At 46.1% G+C, this 20,482-nt stretch overlaps 1 protein-coding gene across 1 annotated transcript in view; it reads right to left on the bottom strand.

Moving 5' to 3' along the window:
* RFX7 (regulatory factor X7) overlaps positions 1-17,124 on the bottom strand; it is a 48,671-nt gene extending 31,547 nt beyond the window's left edge. The window contains exon 1 of the mRNA XM_040077376.2: positions 16,991-17,124. The gene's annotated coding sequence lies outside the window, so the exon portion shown is untranslated. The remainder of the gene's footprint in view (positions 1-16,990) is intronic.
* Between the last annotated feature and the right edge of the window lie 3,358 nt (positions 17,125-20,482).

Here is a 20,482-nt window from a genome sequence, read left to right as displayed (position 1 = left end):
AGTTGGAGCTAAAATTTGTTGTGCAAAATTTAGAAATGGTTTGAGTAGGTGGTCTCGTGTGGGAAGCCCAGAATGATTTTTTCATCAAAAGTTTGGTGCCGAATTCAGTGAAATTGCCACAGATACTCTGTATCCCATTCAGCCCAAGACTGCAAATATTTGCACGAACAGAAACATCCTCCTGAAAACAGCCTCTGTATAGCTGTGTTTCATGTGTTTGGCACTTATTGTACAGCCTAGAGGAAACGTTATTTCTGCCAAACCATAATGCAATTGATGAAAAGAAACTACTTTCCATCACTGCTCATAGCTGAACCATACACCAGGAAGGCAGGGCTTAACTCTTGACCAGACAGCAAGGGTTCCCCTCTGCAGGTTCCCAGTTTCCAGTACTGGTGGATTAAGTTACATTATTACCCAACATGCAGGACTTAGAGCAAAAAGTTGCAACTAAAATGGAAACGGCAATGTGCAGTTACTTACCATGGGCACAGTTACCTAGTTATTCACCTCAGACTATAACCCACCCTCTAAGCCACCTGAGAAAATGTTTACAAAGTTATAAAACAAACTTTCTTTGGAAAAACAGAAATCCCCAAACAAACAAACAAGCAAGCAACCAACCCACCAGGGACTGTTCGGGCCACAGGAAAGTTCTGAGTGGCTCACGTGCAGAGCACACAGCCCTGACCGTACATGGTGACACTGCTGCCCTGGTATTTCGCTCACACCTGGAAACAAGACTTCCACAGGAGAACGATACCTGAGACAGCAGTTAGAGCTGTCTGCCAGAGAAGAAGCGTCTTGGCCACATGGCCTTTCAAAAGTTACTGCCATCTGAAAAGTCTCCATTTCCCACTGCATCAGCCGTGCCCCCACAGCATCCCCGCAGGCTGTTTGTCAAACTGCTTGGCAACAGGGCCTTGGGGCAGTCTGGAAGGGCTGCAGCACTGCCACCATGTGTCTCCCAGGCACAGGAGGCATTTGGGTGCTGACAGCACCCAGGAACTCTTCCTCCTGTGCAGCGTCCTGCTGCCCCTTTGCCTCTTGCAAAAACCCGCTTCAACTCCCAAAGGAAACAAGTCAGACTCCACTACAGAGTACCAACAGCAACAGTTTTGGCAAAGTCAGCTTTCTGAAAGCCATGTTAAAATAGGGAGGGTCATTATTAAACTGACCATATATCCTTTTGGAAAGAGTCAATCTGAATTCCACAACTCTGATGATATCAGGAGACATTAAAAAAAAAAAAAAAAAAAAAAAAAAAAAAAAAAAAAAAAAAAAAAAGCAAGCCTATTTACTCTGCGTGCTGCGAGGAACCACTCAATAAAAGGATTACCAACCCCATTACAGTAAGTGGTACTATCAGAAAGGTACTATTATCACATCCTTACCACGACAAGCACTGCGTCCCAGCAGTGCCTGCAGCAATCAGCCCTTAATTCTTAATCTTACTGAATTAATGCTTCTCTTTCTTACACTAACAGCTCTAAATATATCTTTATATAACCTTCCACTCAGAAGCACAAAGAAATGTTAAACTGGAGCCAAGGATCATCTAAGGAGAAAATTATGAAACAGCCGCCTATGTGCGCCGCTACTCAATTAACATCTTAACATATGCCATGTTACATTGTCTGGCTCGGCTCGCGGTGATAAAGAAGTAAAATGGCTGTAAAAGCATTTCAATTAAATATTTAGAAAGCGGAGCTGCACAAGGTCGGAACTTGTTTGAATTAACGAAACGACGACGATCCATCCTGCGCAGCTCACGGAGGAGGAGCTCCAGCGCAGGCCCCGGGCACGGAGGGCACCCCGCGGCGGGCACGGCCCCGCACCCCAGGGCCAGGAACTGCTCCCACCCTCACCTCCCGCCCTCGGGCGTGCAGCAGCCAAAAATCCGGCGGCTTCTGATGCCACCTAGGGGCTCTGTCCCTGCCTGCACCGCTCCCTCCCCCGGGAGAATCCAGCGCCGTGCCCCAGACAACAGGCACTCGAGCCCAGCACAAACACAGGCAAACAGCGGCAAAATATTCAACGCGAGACAAATTAGGTCTTTCAGGATTCAAACGCGGCTGTATTTTTATTCCATATAAAAGCCACAGGGACCACAATTGCATCCTAAACCGTGAAGTATGGCCGTTGCCCTGAAGTATAAAAATACAGCGGTGTCGACTGGAAATGTAGAAAAGCGTCCAACTCTCAGGCCTCAGAAAATAAACAAAGCGAGTATTGACCAACCGGTAAATATTGTCTCTTTCAGGCTGAAGGCAGATTCCTCCTCAATCCCAGGCAAACCGCCCTTCTCAGCAAAATCAGGAGGCAAATGCTCAGCAAGCCGATAAAAGAGTGCAACAAGAAGGGTGAGCTGCAACTCCTTCATCCTCCCTGTAACCTAATCCTCCTCCTTCCGCTCACCACAGAGAATAAGCCAAACCAGTTTTCCATCAGACATAAGAAGGAGCAATGCTGCATCACAGCGCTGAAAAACATAATGGTTCAGCATGCCTTGAAGTTAATGCAGGTTAAAATGTGTCAAACTGACTTCAACACTTGTTACTAAAATAAATGCAATTAAAATAGTTCATAGAGGATAAAAATTTAATCCCTTCACCATTTCTGACACTATGATCATTTATGAGTATAAATAATGCCAACTATACAAACAGCTGAACAAAGAAGGAAGATAAGGCTGCTAATGAAATGCCCAGGTCTCAAATGTAGCCCATTGTAATGAACTGCCAAGAAATAATTAGCCGGCAGACATCAGAATACCTACGTCTGAAATGTAGGTCTATAAACATCTCTTTCAGCTCTCTGAAGAAATCTAGTTGTATTCAACGCTAAAGGCTTGTTCCACTATTCTTAAAATAACTGGGAAGAACTTGCAACAACCACACACTGCCAGGTGCTCTATTCCAACAAGACAGTCATTTAAGTTCCTGAGGTTGGGGTTTTTTTACATTTATTTAAATTCAGTATATTGCCACAAGTTCCTGTAATGAACTCTGAGAAGAGACAAAGAAAACGCTTTTACACAGCTCTCACCCTGATTCTTTCAGCACTGCTCTGAATTAAAATCAGTGCATATTGTTAAATTCAGGCAGGAGATTCTGTTCCAAGGATGCAGTGCCCTCTGTACAGGATGTGGGAAGATAATATGACTTCAGAGGAGCCACATCCTGCATTTATTACTAACAATCTACAATCTCAAAAAAGCATCATGAAAAAAAGATTGTTTCGGTAGAAATTTCATCTCAGGAATGTCCCACTGAAAGCAGAAAGATGGAAACAGTCACCAGACGTGCAGGTTTGTGGCTAAGCAGCAAATCATCCACTGCAACAACTCACAAATTCCACAATGAAAACTGCTGGGTTTAAACCTAATTACGGGAAAACAAAACAACCTTCGGTTGCTTCAGAATCCAGTCTATAGATAGCTAAGAGATCTGCTGTGCTATTTTCAGCCAAGGTCATCAGAAGCCCCATCACAACATTATCACTTAAGGGTCTGAACTGGAGGCACTGTAAAGCCAACTAGGAGACACTGGGATTTATCTCCAGCCTTTGTCCCACATGGCTCCAAGAAAGGATGCCTAGTGAAACTAAGGGGGTGGCACTCCCCAGCAGCACTTAAATTCCAAACAGGAAATTAAGTGCATCTACAAAACATGCACAAAATTGTTTCTCTACCATGCCAGCAGAGCCAACGAGCAGAGGAGGAGGGAGGCAGCACCTTGCAGCGCATCACAGCCTGCCACAGGTCACAGACCTGGTCCTCTGCTGCCTTTCCCTTGGAGAATGCTGGCTACAGACAGCTGATGGCAAAGCAAAACAATATTCATCTGAGAAAATAGGAAGAGTTCTACACTCTGCTTCTGGTAACGCACACCCAGAAATGTACAAATCTGCACAGGGCTGTGTTTACTGCCGAATCCAAGAGAACAGCTCCCAGTGGCAGCAGCTCTGCAGCAAGGCTTTCCTACCACACGTGTTTCCCAACGCTGGTACAGGTGCCTGGATGGCAGATTTAAGCCTGCTGATAAAAACTGTGTTTCTTTCTTCTTTATTTCACATTATTTTCTTCAACATTTTCAAGAGCCACAGCTATCCTAGTTATGTTCTATTAACAGAGAGATTTGCTGCTACTGGTTTTACCTCTTTATTTCCCTATTCATTTGATACCCACAGGCTGTCATCTGGCTTGCAGTGCTACAACACAGTCCCATCCAAGCTCTTTTGTGGCTTTATCCTGAGTGAGCAGATGAGACCCCCTGCCCTGCAGAGCCCTGCAGAGCCCTGCGTGCCACTCAAGTCACAACAAGCCAGCACCCAGACCATCCCCTCCCCAAAACCTGCAGGGTCAACAGCTGTCAGCCTGGAAATGAGCCCCAGCCATCCCAACACGGCCATCTCCGTGCTCCCTGGGCCTGGCACACACTGGGAAGCAGAGAAGCAATCCAGGGGCTGCCCTAGGCCTTGCACAGACACTGCACCGAGGAGGCCCAGCTTAACCTGCAGGGTTTCCCTGGCACACCCTTTGTCCCTCCTCCAGGCCAGATATCCTTCTCTCCTCTCCACGTTGAACAGCTCCCCCATAAGCATAAGCCTGTCTTTCGGCAAACACACCCAGCTGCTTGCAACATCCTATTACCCCAGCTTCTGCCCTGATTGCTGGACACATGCATGCCTCCTTCTCCTTGCTCCCTATTCTCTCATGGCTGCCCACCACATAGCTCCTCTGCACCCTTTTTCCCACTTGAGGAACCTGTACCCAACTCCTGACTCCCATGGAATGCAATTCTTGCAACCTCTTAGGTTTCCCTGTGCTGAGTAATGCCCTGAGTATCTACATGCACTCTCCAAGCCTGCTAAAAGGGTCACTCACTTCTTTCCTGCTGGATGGGCATGGCTTCACTGCCATAGGAAAGGCAACTTCTCTCCAACTTGTGCCATACTGCTCACTGGCACATCCCAGAACCCTCTCCTGTCCCTGACTTTACCATCAGGTGAACATTTAAAGCTGAACACATGCAGGATGAATATGGCACTGCTGCCTGATGGTGACCATACAACCTCCCATCTCAGAGGACTCCCCCTTGTTCAGCTCCCACAGGTTCTTTCAGGCATCCATCCTTCAGCCTTGCACCTGCACTGAGGCACTTCTCACTCACCCCTGCTTATCAGCTTCAACCCACTCCAGGCACAGAAGCTGTCTGGTCTCTGCAAACAAAGAGCTGCAAGTAGCCAGAAAACTCTTGCCTATCTCAAAGGTCAGTTCACTGAATGCTAAAGGAGTGTAACTCATCAGCTTTCTATCCTCTGCTGCTGGGGGTAGAAAGAATAATCTATGTGGCAGCTTTTAAAATGGTTTTAAACCCTAAATTAGGATCTTCAGAAGATTTACAAACACGTGCTACTCCAATTCTTAAGGATTTCTTTTGAAACAATTGAGTTTCCCTAGCCTACAAATCAGGTAAACTTCAGTTTACTTGCAGACTCAAAAACTCATAAAACTGTAAGCTGCACTTGCTTAAAATTAAAGCTGCAGAAAATTTAATTAACCCAAAGCTGTGTAAGTTCATACGTGCATGCATCTATTTCAGTTTGAATACAAGGCTGAATTTAAACACAACTGCATTGACTCCTAGGTGGCAAATTAACTCTGTCCAACAGGTACCTCACACGGCAGGACTGGCTGCTCCCACCTGGATCATGTCTGCAGCTCTGGGGCTGCCACCATCAGGCCAGCGCAGCTCCACTGCAGCAGCACAGAGCTCCAGGGCAGCACTGCAGGAGCTGCAGTGTGGGGCAGGCCAGCACCATGCACTCCACCTCCACTGCTGCTTCCCTGCCAGGCTGCCTCTGCAGCTGCGATGACTGAGCAGGTGAGTCTATCAGAATACTTCATCTAAAACCTGCTCATGGATGGAATCATGAACAGCAAGCTTCCAGTATTTACTAGCCCACAACTTCAGGGTTCAATTCTCTGTGTCCTCAGAGTAGGGAACAATGTGTGCAGCCAGTCTGCTGCCTCACCATTCTACTTCTACAGGCAACCAGGGGTACAGGACCCAAACCCCTAAAAACTTAGCCATTTTCTTCTCAAGTAACACGCCTGCTTTGCAGGCACTGCATCATCCAGAAGCATTTTGATACCTATTTCAGAAGTTTGCATATTGTCATGGTTTTCTTTTGAAAATGCAGCAGAGGGCACGGGACCTGTCCTAGGACAAAGTATCGAAGCCAGAGCCACACACACAGGCCACTGAGTTTAGCACCCTTTCAGACAATTTATAGGGCACCTGCATGGATTCCTAGCATATATTCCAAACATCCCAGGGAGCTGCACAGTTACACCACAATTTATTTAGTAAGAGTCAAAACCAGGAAAGGCTGGCCTTGATTAAATCTAGATCAGAGTTCAGAAAAGCTGCACTAAACTTCTGACTTTCCAAAAATCATAACATCAGAGAATTACATTTCAGATGTATGTAGACTGTTCTAAAGCAATACTCACCAGGGTAACAGGGTTGTTGACCTGTAGGCTACTGCACGTTTTCAGAATTATGCTTCTGTAAAAGCCTCACTCTAAAGTTACCCACAATTACTTGTCTGAAGTCTTTCCAGAAGGAAACATTGTTTAAGAGGACTACAGAATTGATCAGCCTGGATTTTCATTCCCGTGAATTACATCATGTGTAAACATTCCAGTGGGACAGCAGACGTCCACATTATGAGAATGAGAATGTCCTTTCCTGATTAACACAGTTTGATTTCAATTTTGACACTGAATTATACACTGCTTTGCCACTCCTTTACTCAGGAGCTGAACTAATAGAGCCAAAACTGCAACTCACCTTTCTGAATTTGACAAATTCCAGAAGAACACAAAACACTCGAGCTATCTCTTGATCCTACACTGGGCCCCACCTACCACAAAGCCACTGCTATTTAAAATACTCAGCAGTAACTAAGAACTTTACTAAAGTGACAAGAACCACTGTGAAGTGACAAATAACAATGATTACTTCTGCACTGCAAACACTTACCCATTGCAAATATTTTCACCCTGAACAGCTGGAGCTACTCACCATCAGCATCCCAGTGCACAGACTGGTGACTAAGTGTTCACAGAGAGGCTTCCACACACAGAACCATGGTACATGAGCTAAACTGTGTTTTTCAATTAAGTTACAAATTTCACCAACCTGACTGTACAAACCATGGTGATGATATATGAACCCTACCCTCTCCAAGAGAAGTAAGCTGCTAGCAAGAAAGATGCAGTCCATGCAGATATGTTCCATGAAAGCTAAGTGGGGACTGCCTAAACTCACTGGTACTAAACAAAACAAAGTCTTTTGTTTCATGTTTATTCTCAGAGCTTAAGACTATTACCATTTTCTTAGCTGCCACTACCTGAAAACTGACTACTCAAAGTATATTCAGGCACAGATCTACAGGGTAATCAAACACCTGGTTTCTACTCAGAAGTAATCAACAAGAGGGGTGTCTGGATATCTTCATGGATCACAGACTTAATTATACAAGCTACCAAATCTTAAGGGTTAGCATTTTTTTGCATGATAAAATGATGCTCAAGATTAATTTTTAATTGCAGATTCACTACAAACTGCATTTAGACAAACCTTTGTCCAGTGTAATTAAACACACACAAACCACCAGCATTTCCAAATATTTTATTTGATTCAGCAAGCCATCTCCCAACAACTAATAGATTATGTTCAAAATATCCTTTTCCTGGGATATTTCTCACATTTTAAAACTGTATCGTTCCCATTTTACTCACTTGTTGAATGGAAGAGGCAAATACTTTTCCCTCAGCTGCCATTTCATTTTGCAACTTTTTAGGAGTCAATGATTGAACCATACCACTGGAATCAAGCATAATGAAGGTAATGCTGCAGAGCAGGCTCCTGGAGCCAGAAGCTGGCTTAGCTCTTCAGCAAAATATGTTTCCAGGTGTGCAGCTTCCAATTACCGCAAGTAACTTGAGTGTCTTTTAAATATCAACTAATTCATTTAGTTTATATGGCCACTAACAGCAACTGTAGGCCCTCGTCATTTATCATGCTAAAAGACTTAATACATAAAGATCAAACCATAAAGAAAATTGACCGACCTTTTATACACCCTTAATGAAAGGAATTTTGTCACACTTTGTCAGAGCTTGGATAAAAAGTTTCTGCGGCACAGTCTGACTCCTGTAAAAACAGCTCAAAATTATTTTTAGCCTTTTCTTCAGACAGTCCCATCACAGCAGAAGGAGCTGCAGCTTCCACTGAAGGCTGGCTGGCCTCACAGATGCCTCACCCACAGCTACCAACTTCCACAGCAGCAGTGCATGGACCAGAGAGCAACCATGACCTTGCACAAAGCATCTGAACCCAGCGAGGTGTGGGAGATGGCCAGCACCAAGGAGCACAGCTCTGGCACACCCTGTGCGCTCTTCCCGTGAAACTACTGCCCTCAGAGCCCCAGCTCACACGACAAACTGGTCCTGCCACAGGATGGCCAGCCATAAGCAGAAGCCTCGAGTCTCAGCTTCAGATTGCTCCAGACACTGCGTTCACACAGCATCCAGAATCCCCTTGCAGAATTCTCCCCCTGGTTCAATAAGCACCCAAGCCCCTTGAGAACTCACCTCCACTGAACTAGCAATAAAACTAACATGTGGCTCTGGAAAAAGGAGCGGTCACATTTTTTCAGAGCAGATTAAGAAACAAAACTAAAATTCCATCCACAAAAAATATTAAATAAATGTTAAAGCTTTTCCATTTAGAGGCCTTCAAAGAGTTACCACTTGTGGTGCTGAGTAACTGCCTTTACAGCCTGTATTTTAATGTAGCAGTGGTTCTGAAAAGGAAGGGAGAAGGCACACAGATATATCTCCACTGAAGTTGTGAAGACTACTCCAGGTATTTGCAAGTGATTTCTAAACAAGGGCAAGAAGGTGCTAAGGCAAACACAGAACAAACTGCCCATCCTATTATCCAGCACACTTTTCTCACACACTATTTTTTGTTTGTCCAAAGGATGCTTGTGTAGATATTTACAAGGTAACCTCATTTGTACTGAGAAAAAGTTCCAACTGTTTGTATTGCTGACCACTTCAAAAACACTATAATCCACTGCTTTATATGCAAAGTCAGGAACTGTGATTCCTACTGTCCAGTGAGATCTAACTTTTTCACCTACAGGTGTGTCCCAACAACCTTATAATGGCACTTAGGAATTCCTGACTAAGAAATACAGATTGTATGCACCCTTGTGAGGCCATCCATCAGGAAGGACAGCCATGGATCACGGACCTTGACATTTAACCACAAACTCCTTCTCAGGGGGAGATACAAATATGTCTCATTCAATAAACAAGTTCTCCCCAGGAACAAGATTTGCTTCCCAAACTTGAAGTACCTGACAGCGGGCAAGGGACAGCACTCCCAGGCAGCTCCAGGGAAAAGCTGAGCAGCGGCCATCACAGTGGGGGAGCACAGGTACAGCCCCAGCCAGGCACAGACACGTCCTGCGCCGCCCTTGCAGGGTGTCTGTGCTTACAGCCGGGGAGGGACAGCAGCTCCCGTCACACCGAGACAACGCCGCTCACCGGGCACAGGTCCCACCCGCCAGAGCAGCCCCAGTCCTGCACCAGCACCCCGCCTCCCCACACTCTGACAGCTGCAATTCACCGCAGCAACCACAAGCAATTAAAAAGAAGCAATGAGGAAAATATTTGGGAAGTTTTGATTGGTTTTTTTTCTACGTCTTAACGATTAAACGTTCAACAACACAAAACACTGGGCAGCTTACTGAAAGCCTGTTGATGGCACAGCAGCCGATAACAAGCATCCTATTTGATGAGAGATAATCCTTTTTCCATTAAATCAAGAGAGCATTAAAATTGAGATACTGGCTAACTCCATTTAGAACAAAACAAAACAAACCCTCAAAATTCCCAAAGATCTAATGGAATGCCACAAAACATCCCACCACTTCCAGAATTTTTAGATTTAGGGGATTCTTCTCACTGGCTTGAAAGCAACAATTTATGCTGGCCTTTTGCTCAGGTGACAGTGCACTGATTGCTTCTTCACCTATTCAATTTACCTTCTGAATCACTTGCTGATAGCTTTGTAACACACAGTCCAGCATTCTACCTGGACCGCTCCAGAGAGAAGCCAGGAAGCTACCTCCCTGTCCTTGTCACCACAGTTTAAAAATAAAGAGCTCCTTATTTATATATGAGGTTTTGTAATATTAGATATTAGAAAGGCTTGAACCAAAAATCCAAATTTGGATCCTGATCTGAATTTTGCAGCTCTGGCCCTTCTCCAAATACTTCTGTTTGGCAAGCAGCTGAGAAGAGTAACAAGAGAAGGCAACATACATAAGTTATGGGATCTGTATAAAAACATTAGGCTCAACCCCTGCTCTCAAAATTACACACACACACACAGAAAAAGACTAACAAAACCATCCCAAGCTCCAAATCATCAAAAAATTAATCAGTGCTTCAGTATAAGTCTGATCACCCCAACCTGAGCAGTACTGTCATCTCACCCAATTATATGATTTTTTCTAATTAATTTATACAGTATCCAGAAACTTTCTTAGGGAGAGTTTCCAGGTAGAGATTTGGATTCCTACTTGCCAGTGGCATACAGACACATGTCAATAAAACAGAACTCTCCCAAATGGCAAGCAACCCAGCTACAGAGGCCTGGGATGACAATCCTGCAATTCTGTGTGTATTAAGGAGTCATTAGAACTGCTGCTCTGAACCACAATGTCACACCATCTGACCTGCTCCGATGTAGAAACTCCTGCAGCGGAAAGGAAAATGTTTATGAAACAAGGAATTGCGTCTGATGCTGTGAAGTCAACAACTGCATGCATTCCAACGCATTCCAAATGAACAACAGTAAAACTTATCCAAATCTTTCATTACTTGAATAGTGCTTTCCCCCATATAGTTTTTAGATTCTATTGTTTCAAGAAACAAAAACAAACAAAACCCACAAACAAAAGTGAAAAATCCACTCTTCCTAAAAGCAGGTTTATAAAGACCTTTTTTCTGCAAAGCTATTCCTTCCAACTCAGAGCCAGGATATTCAATAAAACCTCAGCTCCATTCTCCAAAGGTTACATAAAGGTCACCATTCATTTCACTCAGGTTTATTTTCTAACCTTGTAAAAACGCCTGCAGACCAAATTGGCTTCCACACCTGCTGACCCAGAAACTCCACCACCGTGGTGGCCGTGCCCCGTTTTGGAAAGTCGCTTCTCCTCCCACGCCGCCCTGGCAGCGACTGCTGCACCACCGAGCTGCCCGCTGCCGGCACGGCGCAGCGCAGGGACGCAGCGCAGCAGGGCACAGCCACAGCTTCTCAACACCGCTTTGGCCAGAAGGAATTCTCCTGGGGACTTCCCCAAAAAAGCAGTTTGCTGTATACAGGAATGTGTAGTAACAGATAAAGGGTGCACCTGGTCCTTGCTCAGAGGAGCGGAAGGTCCCCGAACAACCCACGGAGGCCAGCTCCTGGAGGAGTCAACTGGAGAAAGGGACAAACGCTGTAGGATTTGTTTTGCCCAGTTCATGAGTTCTGCACCATAGATAGTTACAGCCCGGTTTAAAATCTGTTTGCAGTCAAAGAATTAGGCACATGAAGTGATCGGATGGACTGTTTGATGGAAATAATCTTTCCTAGGAGCTGGCCCTCACCTCAGAAATGCATTTATTTCCTCCACAGTAACTACATGGGAACTTGTACAGAACCAGGTGGAGTGAAATGAAACAAATTCCATTTTCTGTTCCTATCCATTTGGGGAAGCAGAGTGCAAAGGAGAATGACAAGCTGCTAAATGCTTTGCCCAAGGAGGGGTGACCTTCCCTGAAATCACCACAAACTACTCTAAATTTTTTTTATTCAATTTTTTCCTATGTATTTGACTGCTTATACACCATATCAGGAAACACATTCAGGACAGGCAAACCTTACCATCACCTGGAAACAGTGGAACCAAGAAGCCAGGGAAAACTGAGTCAGGGACAAGAAATCTTTGCAGTTTTTACCCAGCGTCTCTCAGCTTCAGGGCTCAAGGTACTTCTTCAAAGGAGGTAAACACGCTTCTGATGTTGCATAGATTAAGTGAAATGAGTGCAGCCTGTACACCTGTCAATGATAATTATTTGATTTTTCTCATAGAAATCAGTAATCTATAATTGAAGAACTATAACCTGTGTTTCCCACCTCTAACAATGAATTAACCAGGATGAAGGAGGGAATGACGGCCACTGCATTTTGGGCTGGGGGCACAGAATAACCACAAGTACTCTATAATCAGAGGAAGTTTTGAGTTCTCTCAATTTTGACAGGCTACTTAACAAAATACTGAAGATTATGTTAGGGTTTTTTTCTCTTATTTCCCATCTCCCTCTCCCAACCTACAGGAAAGAGAGAAAATACAGATGGATTGGTTTACAAGTTAATCCAACCTGACTCAAGAAAGACTTGTTTTAAAAAAATTCGTACAGAAATTTCAACTGCAGAAGAAAACTACCAAAAAGGTATAGCCATCTACATCTGATAAAGGCCTGAAACACATACCCCTCAAGCTTCCCTCTTCATTGCCAGGCATTTCATTAAAAATATCAAGACTGTCAATAATTTTTTCTGCTGACTTAACTACACAAATAAGTAGCCATTCCTGTTAGGAAAAACCTCAATGGCATTTCCCGAGTTGCAGAGCATTTGCTCTGCCAACAGCTAAGTGACAATCCACGCTTGCTGACAATGCCTAATGAGGAGTGATGGATGCAACTGTAGGAGGGAGCAGGAATGTTTTAAGTGATAAAAAAGAATGGAGCCTTCCAAAGATTAGAACACACTGGTATTACAATCAGCTAATCTGGTTTTCTAACACAATACCAAGAGCCCAAAAGTAACAAGGGCACGCTTCACCTCCTTCTTCTTCAACATGAGACAAACTGGGCATTAGGACGCATAATTTTGGCACTGCTCAGATTCGCTCATGTGGTTTCCCAACACAACTTCTAGCTAGAAGAGAGATTTGAGGACAAAAATTATGGATCTGAAACCCACACCCACGTCCAGTTGAAATGGCTGCAAATGCAGTGTTTGCCACTCCACAATGCGTGGTCCACAGCTTGGTTTATATACTAGACACTGGGGCGGGGAAGGAGAGAAATTAATCTCCCAAGCAGAATTGCTATATTCAAATCCTAACAGATGCCTTTAGGACAAAAAGAGCTGAGATGCAGGCAAGGTGAGAGAAGCTGGGGCCAACCTATGCACAGATGCAAGCACCAGATTACTATTTACAATGGTAAACAAGTGCTCATTGCAGGACCGTCACCGGTTATTCGCAACAGTGAACAAAAAAACAAACCTGCCTGCCCGCTCCACCAACGTTCACAGCTACTGGATTTTGGATTAATACAGTGAGTGGAGGGATTAAATTGCCTAAAACTGTTGGTCTTTTTTTTTCATGCCAGCGATGACAGACCCTCAGCTGACACCATCCTCCCTTGGCCATCTCTGTATCTCAATCCTCGTGCCACGCCGCTTTTATATCCGTACTTTGCTGGCTGTCTTCAGCTGTAAGATATTCCTTGGCAAGTCAATGTGATACTGAGGAGACTCAGTCTTCACCACCATATGTTTGGGTACAGAAACATCATATACAAATAACACACATTTGGTAATACAGTACCCTCACCCAAAGAAATAAGTGAAACCCCATTAGTCTATATGCTCAGACAGCTGACTAGGGAGGTTTTCCTGCCTCGGGCTCCAACGTCTGGACAAAAAGCTATTAATAAATATGAAAGCTTTAACGAATCTAAAGAGAAATAAAAACAGGCAGATTAAGGCCCAGTGTCCAGCGAAGACCAGGGCAATTTACCCATGCTGACACTAATCAGCCAGGCTGGGCTCCCAAAGACGTGGTCTCTCTGTCTAGACTTCTAATCCGTCAATGGGAAAAGACATCCAGTATTATTTCTGCCCGCTTCACCCACACCGTAAGAACACATCCAACCGCCTCAGCAACTCACACAGGCAGCACGAAACAAAACCAGACACCACTTGGCTGCATGTGTTCAAGTGGGGCAGGCAGGACACAAATACAGACAGACAGTGATGAGCTTCAATTGCTGTAACCAAATAGCAGTTAAATACCTGTATGTGATGTTGTAATGCAAATAAGTACTTCCTGATTTGTTGTTAAGCAGAGCTAAGTCACTCTCTTCTCTTCCCCTCCTCAACTCAAACTAGTGGTCGGTCACCTTATATGCCAAAAAACACGCCAACAAAAAAAACCCCAAACTCAACAGACTGGACAGCTATTAAGCATATTTTTAAGTCTTCAGTACCTATACTGACCATGCCTGCAAATGTAACCAGCTGGGCCTAAACTATTGTTTCAATATAAGAGACTCCACATGTACACAATTACTTAATATGCTTTTGTTAAACTACATTTTAATTTAATAAACAGAATAAAACAAGTATGAGTGGAGATAATGAATAGCCCATTGTCCCACTCGTGGCCTGCATCGCTCTCTATATTTGCATTTGCCTGTAAAGTGGAGGGACAAGCACAGACTTGTTTGTGATCCTCAAGTCCAGTATTTACGTAGCTGCTATATTTTGCTATATTACTATTTTCATTGACAATACAATCTGAAGACTGAAACCTTTTAAAAAAACAACCAAACAAAGAAAAAACTTGTAACAAACACAACCAAGTAAAAGCCTCCATCCACTGTGCACAAACACGTGTAGGAAAAAAGGAGGTAGAGGGAAATCAACAGAGAAGAGTACTGAGCTGGATGTGCTAAACCTGCTGGGAAGGAAAGGGGGAACTGAACGCACCAACCTGTCAGCACATGCAACTGGCACGGCAGGGGAACAGGGGAGGAAGAGGAGGGAAGGAGAAAAGAGGAAGAAGCTCTACTCTGCACATTACACCTCGTTCTGTTAAGAGCAGCGCACTGCCGTTTTCACAACCGGCCTTCCACAACCTCTCCCGCTGTTTATCCATCAGCAGCACCCTCTGAACAGAGAGCGAAGCCCAGAATTCCAGTGCAGAAGGAGACTTTGCACTGTTTATTGGGGCGCAGTGTGCACAACGTCCCCAGCAGTGCTCCTCATCCTCGCTGCAACAAAACAACCACTGCATCTCCAGGAAGATGCAAACTAACATTAAACTCCAACCCCCAATGAAGACTGCTTGATCACAATAGAGAAATGTAAGATTTGAAGACATCAAAAGAAAAGGCTTTCTTATTAAAAAATAAGCTTAGCTTCAAATACTGAATTTCAACAGCACAACCTGCAGGGAAGGGATGCTGCCTGAGAGCAGCAGGGAAGCGGCAGCCCGGTGCAGGAAGCAGGTAGGCAGCAGGAACACTGTGAAGGTGAGGAACGCCTGTGAAAGTACCAGGGGACAGGGCTGCCAGGCGCTGGCAACACCTCTGCTGGTCACAGGCACTTGGCACCAGGTGAGCCACTCACACCGGGCAAAACGCTGCATTCCTTTGTACCAAACACGGGCTTGGGCTATTCACCGAGTTCACCTGAATCAAACAGGGAGCTTGCATTGCAGAATCTAACATACGTGCTCTTTTTCCTTGAAAAGAAAACCCACAATAAAAGCAAAGGTTTTACTTAGTAGCCATTTTGTCTTCAACTTGGACATGGTACCTAATCTGAATGCAATGTAAACATGCTCTCCGAGGCTCTCTTCCAAACAGCACGTTCATGCAAACAGAAGGAAACATGAAAAGACCATCACTAAATACCATAACAAATTAGGAGGGTGTGAAGATTTTATGATCCAAAAATACTGAAAATTGTGCAGTTCGTATTCCTTCTACAGGTCACATTGCAGAGAAGACCAAAACAAAAGATAGCAAGTGTGGATTAAGAAGAATGAACTAATATTTACTGTTTAAATAAATAAAAACAAAACAACCACCATCCCAATAATAAATGCAATTTCAGTATGCCATACAATAAAAAGAATCTGAAGATAAAATTATATTTAGATTCTCTTTATTTTCTAGCGACGACCATTCAAACCACACAATCTAACTGTAACATGACGTAATATGCAAGCTAGATCAGTATGTTTTTATTGGGATGAGTATATGTATAAAATACACATGGTGTGTGTGTGCACATAAAGGAAAACATTATATGAGTAACCTATAATTACAACTCCCAACTTTCAGTACTCCTTATCAGTGCCCTCAGCCAAAAGCTGCTTTTAAAAACATACATAAAATACAAATGCTGCAGGTGACAGCCTCCTGCAGATATTAAAAAAAAACAACAAACCAAAGAACAACAAAGTGCTTTATCTGCAGCAAGCTAAACTCGATTCACCTCGTTCCCCCAATACGCATAAAATAAAATTCTTAAATAAAATGCTGGCTTACTAGGAAATTGAATTGAAAAAGGCAACAAAAAAATAACCCGGATTCCTATGCAGAAACTTGAAAACCATCGTGAGCTCCAGGCAAAAAGGCATCTGAACCGCCTGACTTGGGACCTCAGAAGAGCAGAGGTCTACAGGAGGCTGGACAATCGCACCCTCCCTGCCCGGCTCCGCATCCCCCGCTGCGCCAGCGCCGTGCCCGGGGCTCATGTGCGCGCTACAAACACGGCGGGCAGCGCCGCGGGCCGCGGAAGAAGATGCGCCCGGCTGCGGCGCCCGCGGCAGGTGACCCGAGCCCGGCGCGGCCGGGCAGCGCCGCCGCCCGCCCGCACACGGGGCCGGTCCTGCCCGGGCGGCGCCGCCCGCGGGCACGGCCCGGCCGCGACCCCCGGCCGCGAACACGCGTGTGCTCCGCGCCGCCCGCACAAAGGGGCCGCGGGCCCCCCCCCCGCGTCCGCGCAGCCCCCCGGCCCTTCCCCCGCTCCGCCGGCCCGGCCCTTACCAGATGGAGCTGCGGATCTTGTGCTGCAGCGCGCTGGCCTCGCCGCCCTGCAGCCCCGGCACCAGGGCCGGCAGGGCCCCGCCGGGCGCGGGGGTGCCGGCGAGCCGCCGCGGCGGCTGCCCCCCCTCCGGCTGCTGCTCCTCGGCCATGGGACGCGAGCGGCGCTGGCCGCACTAGGCCTCTGCCGCAGCGCTCGAGTGAGTCGCCTTCCCCCGCTGCCCGGGGGACATCACGGGCGGAACCCGTCCCGCCGCTACGCCGCAGGATGGCGAGCCCGGCCCGCGGCTCGGCGCATGGCGCCCGGCCCCCGCCGCCCCCGCGCAGGGTCGCTCCGCGCTCCCCCGCCCCGCAGCAGCACCTGGCCCGGCCCCGGCCCGCCCCGCGCCGCTCCTCGCCCCGCGGCCAGCCGTGCCCGCCCGGCCGAGTGCGCAGGCTCGGCGTGCCCGACACACGGGCCGCCCCGCGCCGCCGCCGCCGCCGGGGAGGGGGCCGGGGCCGCCGCTGCCGCTGGGGCCGGGGGTGGCGAGCTCAGGGGGAGCCGGGGGGCGGCCCCTCCGTCAAACCCGGGACCCCCGCCGCGGTGGGGAGGGGGGCGAACCACGCCCGAAGCGGCCCGGCGGCGCAAATAACACGTGTGTGTGTGTGTGTGTGTGTGTGTGTGTGCGTGTGCGTGTGTCACAGCGCACACCGTGCCGCACACGCTGCTGCCCCGCTGGCCGGGCGCGCCGCAGACACGTGAAGGCGCTGCGGCGGCAGCAGCATTACATCAGCTGCGGCACCGCGGCCGGGTGCGCCCCGCAGCCCCCGCGCCCGGCCCGCCCTCCGCCGCGGCTCGTAACAAAATAACAAGTGCCGCCGTGCTCACATGGCCCTGAGGAAGCCAGACACCGGCACGGGCGGCGGCAGGCCGGGCCGTCGTTTGCCCTCGGGCTTCCTGCGTGTCCCCTAGACATAAGTGGGGTCGGGCTGCCATTAGTACCACCGGCCTTTACCCACCACCTTTCTTTGAAAACATTTCCCCAAGATTTAAATTGTGCAGCTACCGCAACTGCTTTCTCTGAACTACAGGCGCAAGCCATATTTCTGCTCCTTGGGATCGTGGCTTTTAATAAAAAAAAGCCAGAGGAACTGCACAGCCTGGGATAGCGGACAGGTAAATACCTAAATTCAGGGACTATGATACAAGGTGACCATTATTAAAGTCATTATTAGGACTCGGACTCGATGACCCATGTGGGTCCCTGCCAACTCTGGATATTCCATGGTTATTGTTTTTCTTCCCTCTCGGGTTATGGTAACAAAGGCTGCTCAAGCTGCCCCCCTGTTGCCCCTCTTTTCCCAGCTGCTCCAGTTCTGGTCTGCTCCCACTGGAATTCATAACCCGGACACTCAGCCCACTTGGCAGGGGCATGGACACGTAGGTACCCTCTCTGACACAAGGATGCAGTGACTCCCTAGCCTGTGCTGATCACAGAAAATGTGGACTTAAAGGTGACTAATAATATAAATATACACATGGAGACACAGCATTGCTAAATTTAGGAGGTGAGCATTTTGTCATCAGCTGAAGCAAAGGCCTTTCAAAAATAAATATTTGCTTACGTCTCCACCGCTCCAAAATCAGAACATTAATGGCTATGACAGTGATGGTGATCTTCCCCTTAAAAAACCTCTCATCAGAACAAAAAAACACTAAGCTTTCTTCTTCCTTCCTCTTATTAACTATGTTTTTTAATGATAATTGAAAATTTCTGAGGGTCATTTAAAAAATAAGGAAGAAGAAAAATACAAGCAAAAGTTTTAATCAGAAGTAAACAGAAAAGTAACCAATTTTAAATCCTAACTGCTATGCTTTTTGCGAGAAAACTACATCAGTATGCAGGTAAACTGGCACAGGAAGACAAGGGTGAATGTCCTTGGTGATATTTTCTAATTTTGTGGCAATTTCCACTTAATAGCAACTGTATCAACACAGCCAGGGTTGCTTCTGTTGAGATCTTTTGTTGGACTGTCACATCTGCCTGGTCAGAAGTTAACCCACATGGATCCAAGCCATAAAATAATTCTGGCCAATGCCTATATATTGTCCCAGATAGAAACTGATGGCCCTACATCCCAGAATAAAGTCCAACAGATGTGCATCATGTTTTCAGGAGCACAGACCAGTACAATAAATTGTAAAAAATACACATCAGTTTAGTGTTGCTTTCAGTCTAAACCAGCAGCTAGAAGACAAGTTTATTATTTAGCTCCTCATGAATTTAGTTCCCAGACATGTCCTTTTAACCATGTTTATTTACAGCTGTATGGGCATCATGTGACAAAAAAAAAAAAATAAAAAAAAAAATATATATATATTAAAAAAAATTAGTCATTTCTCTTTAGCAAAATCTGCAGTGCCACCCTGAAATCTCACCAGGCGTTTTAGAGCAGAATGGGATTAAACTGGCACAGAGATTTAACAAGTGAGCCAGACTCCCAGGTTTCATTTCTGTGGTCAAAATGGTCCATGGGCTTCAAAAGCTATGTTTATGCTCCCATATCTCACTATCAATCAATTGTTCTATAAAAAACCCTTTTTTTTTTTTTTCCCTGTGCCTATTTGTGTGAAGCCTTTCAAGTATCTGTATCAGCCTGTTATTGCTGGGTTTGAGCATCAGGCCCAAAATAAGATCCCACAAAAGTCCCGGATGAGATTGAGGTCCTGTTTTGTGTACAAAAGAGATTTCCTTCTCAGGCCTAGCAGTAAATAAAAAAAAAACCACATTTTTTCACAGCGTGATACTTAGAAGAAATAGGGCTGTGTTGTGTTTAAGTACAGTAGAGAAGCTCGCACTCTGCTCTCCACAAGCCTTTTCCTGTCAGGATTAATTCTCCCTCGGTGCTTTCCTGGCGTTGGCAGGGGTCTGTTAAGTGCTCGTGTCCACAGTGAGCAGGAGCCTTGCCCTTTACACACCACAGGCTCATTAATGACCAGCTGAATCTGCCTCGTGCTTTGTACACTCTCACGCACCTGTGCAAAATGGGCAAAGTCGGTGCCAACTCGCACACAGTGTATGTGGCCATGTGTAACTACAGCAAAGAACAAACAGATCCAGAGCTACTGTGTCGACAAAGAGTTCAAAGATACTGAAGAGAACTATTTAACCACTATGAGATGACCAGCTATGAGATGGACTGACTGGACATCTCCAGGGATTATCCACCAAGGACCACTACAACCATCTGCTGGAGTTCTTTTACATAATGTTCTGAAAACCTTCATTTGATGCAGTGCTCCTCATCAGCACTGTATAAGAAACACACCAAAAGTAATACAAAGGAGTTAATTTTAGGTCCCACTCCTGTAAAGAAGGACATGTGTGAAAGGTTAAGCATGCCAGAAAGACTAGTGTTGGCAGGACCAGGATCTTTCCTGTTCTTCCCATTTCCAAACATCTGCCCTTGTTGAAGAGCACAGCAGCTGAACTCTGAGTAGGTGGGGGCTTCCTC

This window comes from Hirundo rustica, chromosome 13 (genome assembly GCF_015227805.2).
Source record: "Hirundo rustica isolate bHirRus1 chromosome 13, bHirRus1.pri.v3, whole genome shotgun sequence".
In the NCBI taxonomy this organism is placed as follows: domain Eukaryota; kingdom Metazoa; phylum Chordata; class Aves; order Passeriformes; family Hirundinidae; genus Hirundo; species Hirundo rustica.
Note: the sequence above shows the minus strand (reverse complement) of the source record. Positions and strands in the feature narration are given on the sequence as shown.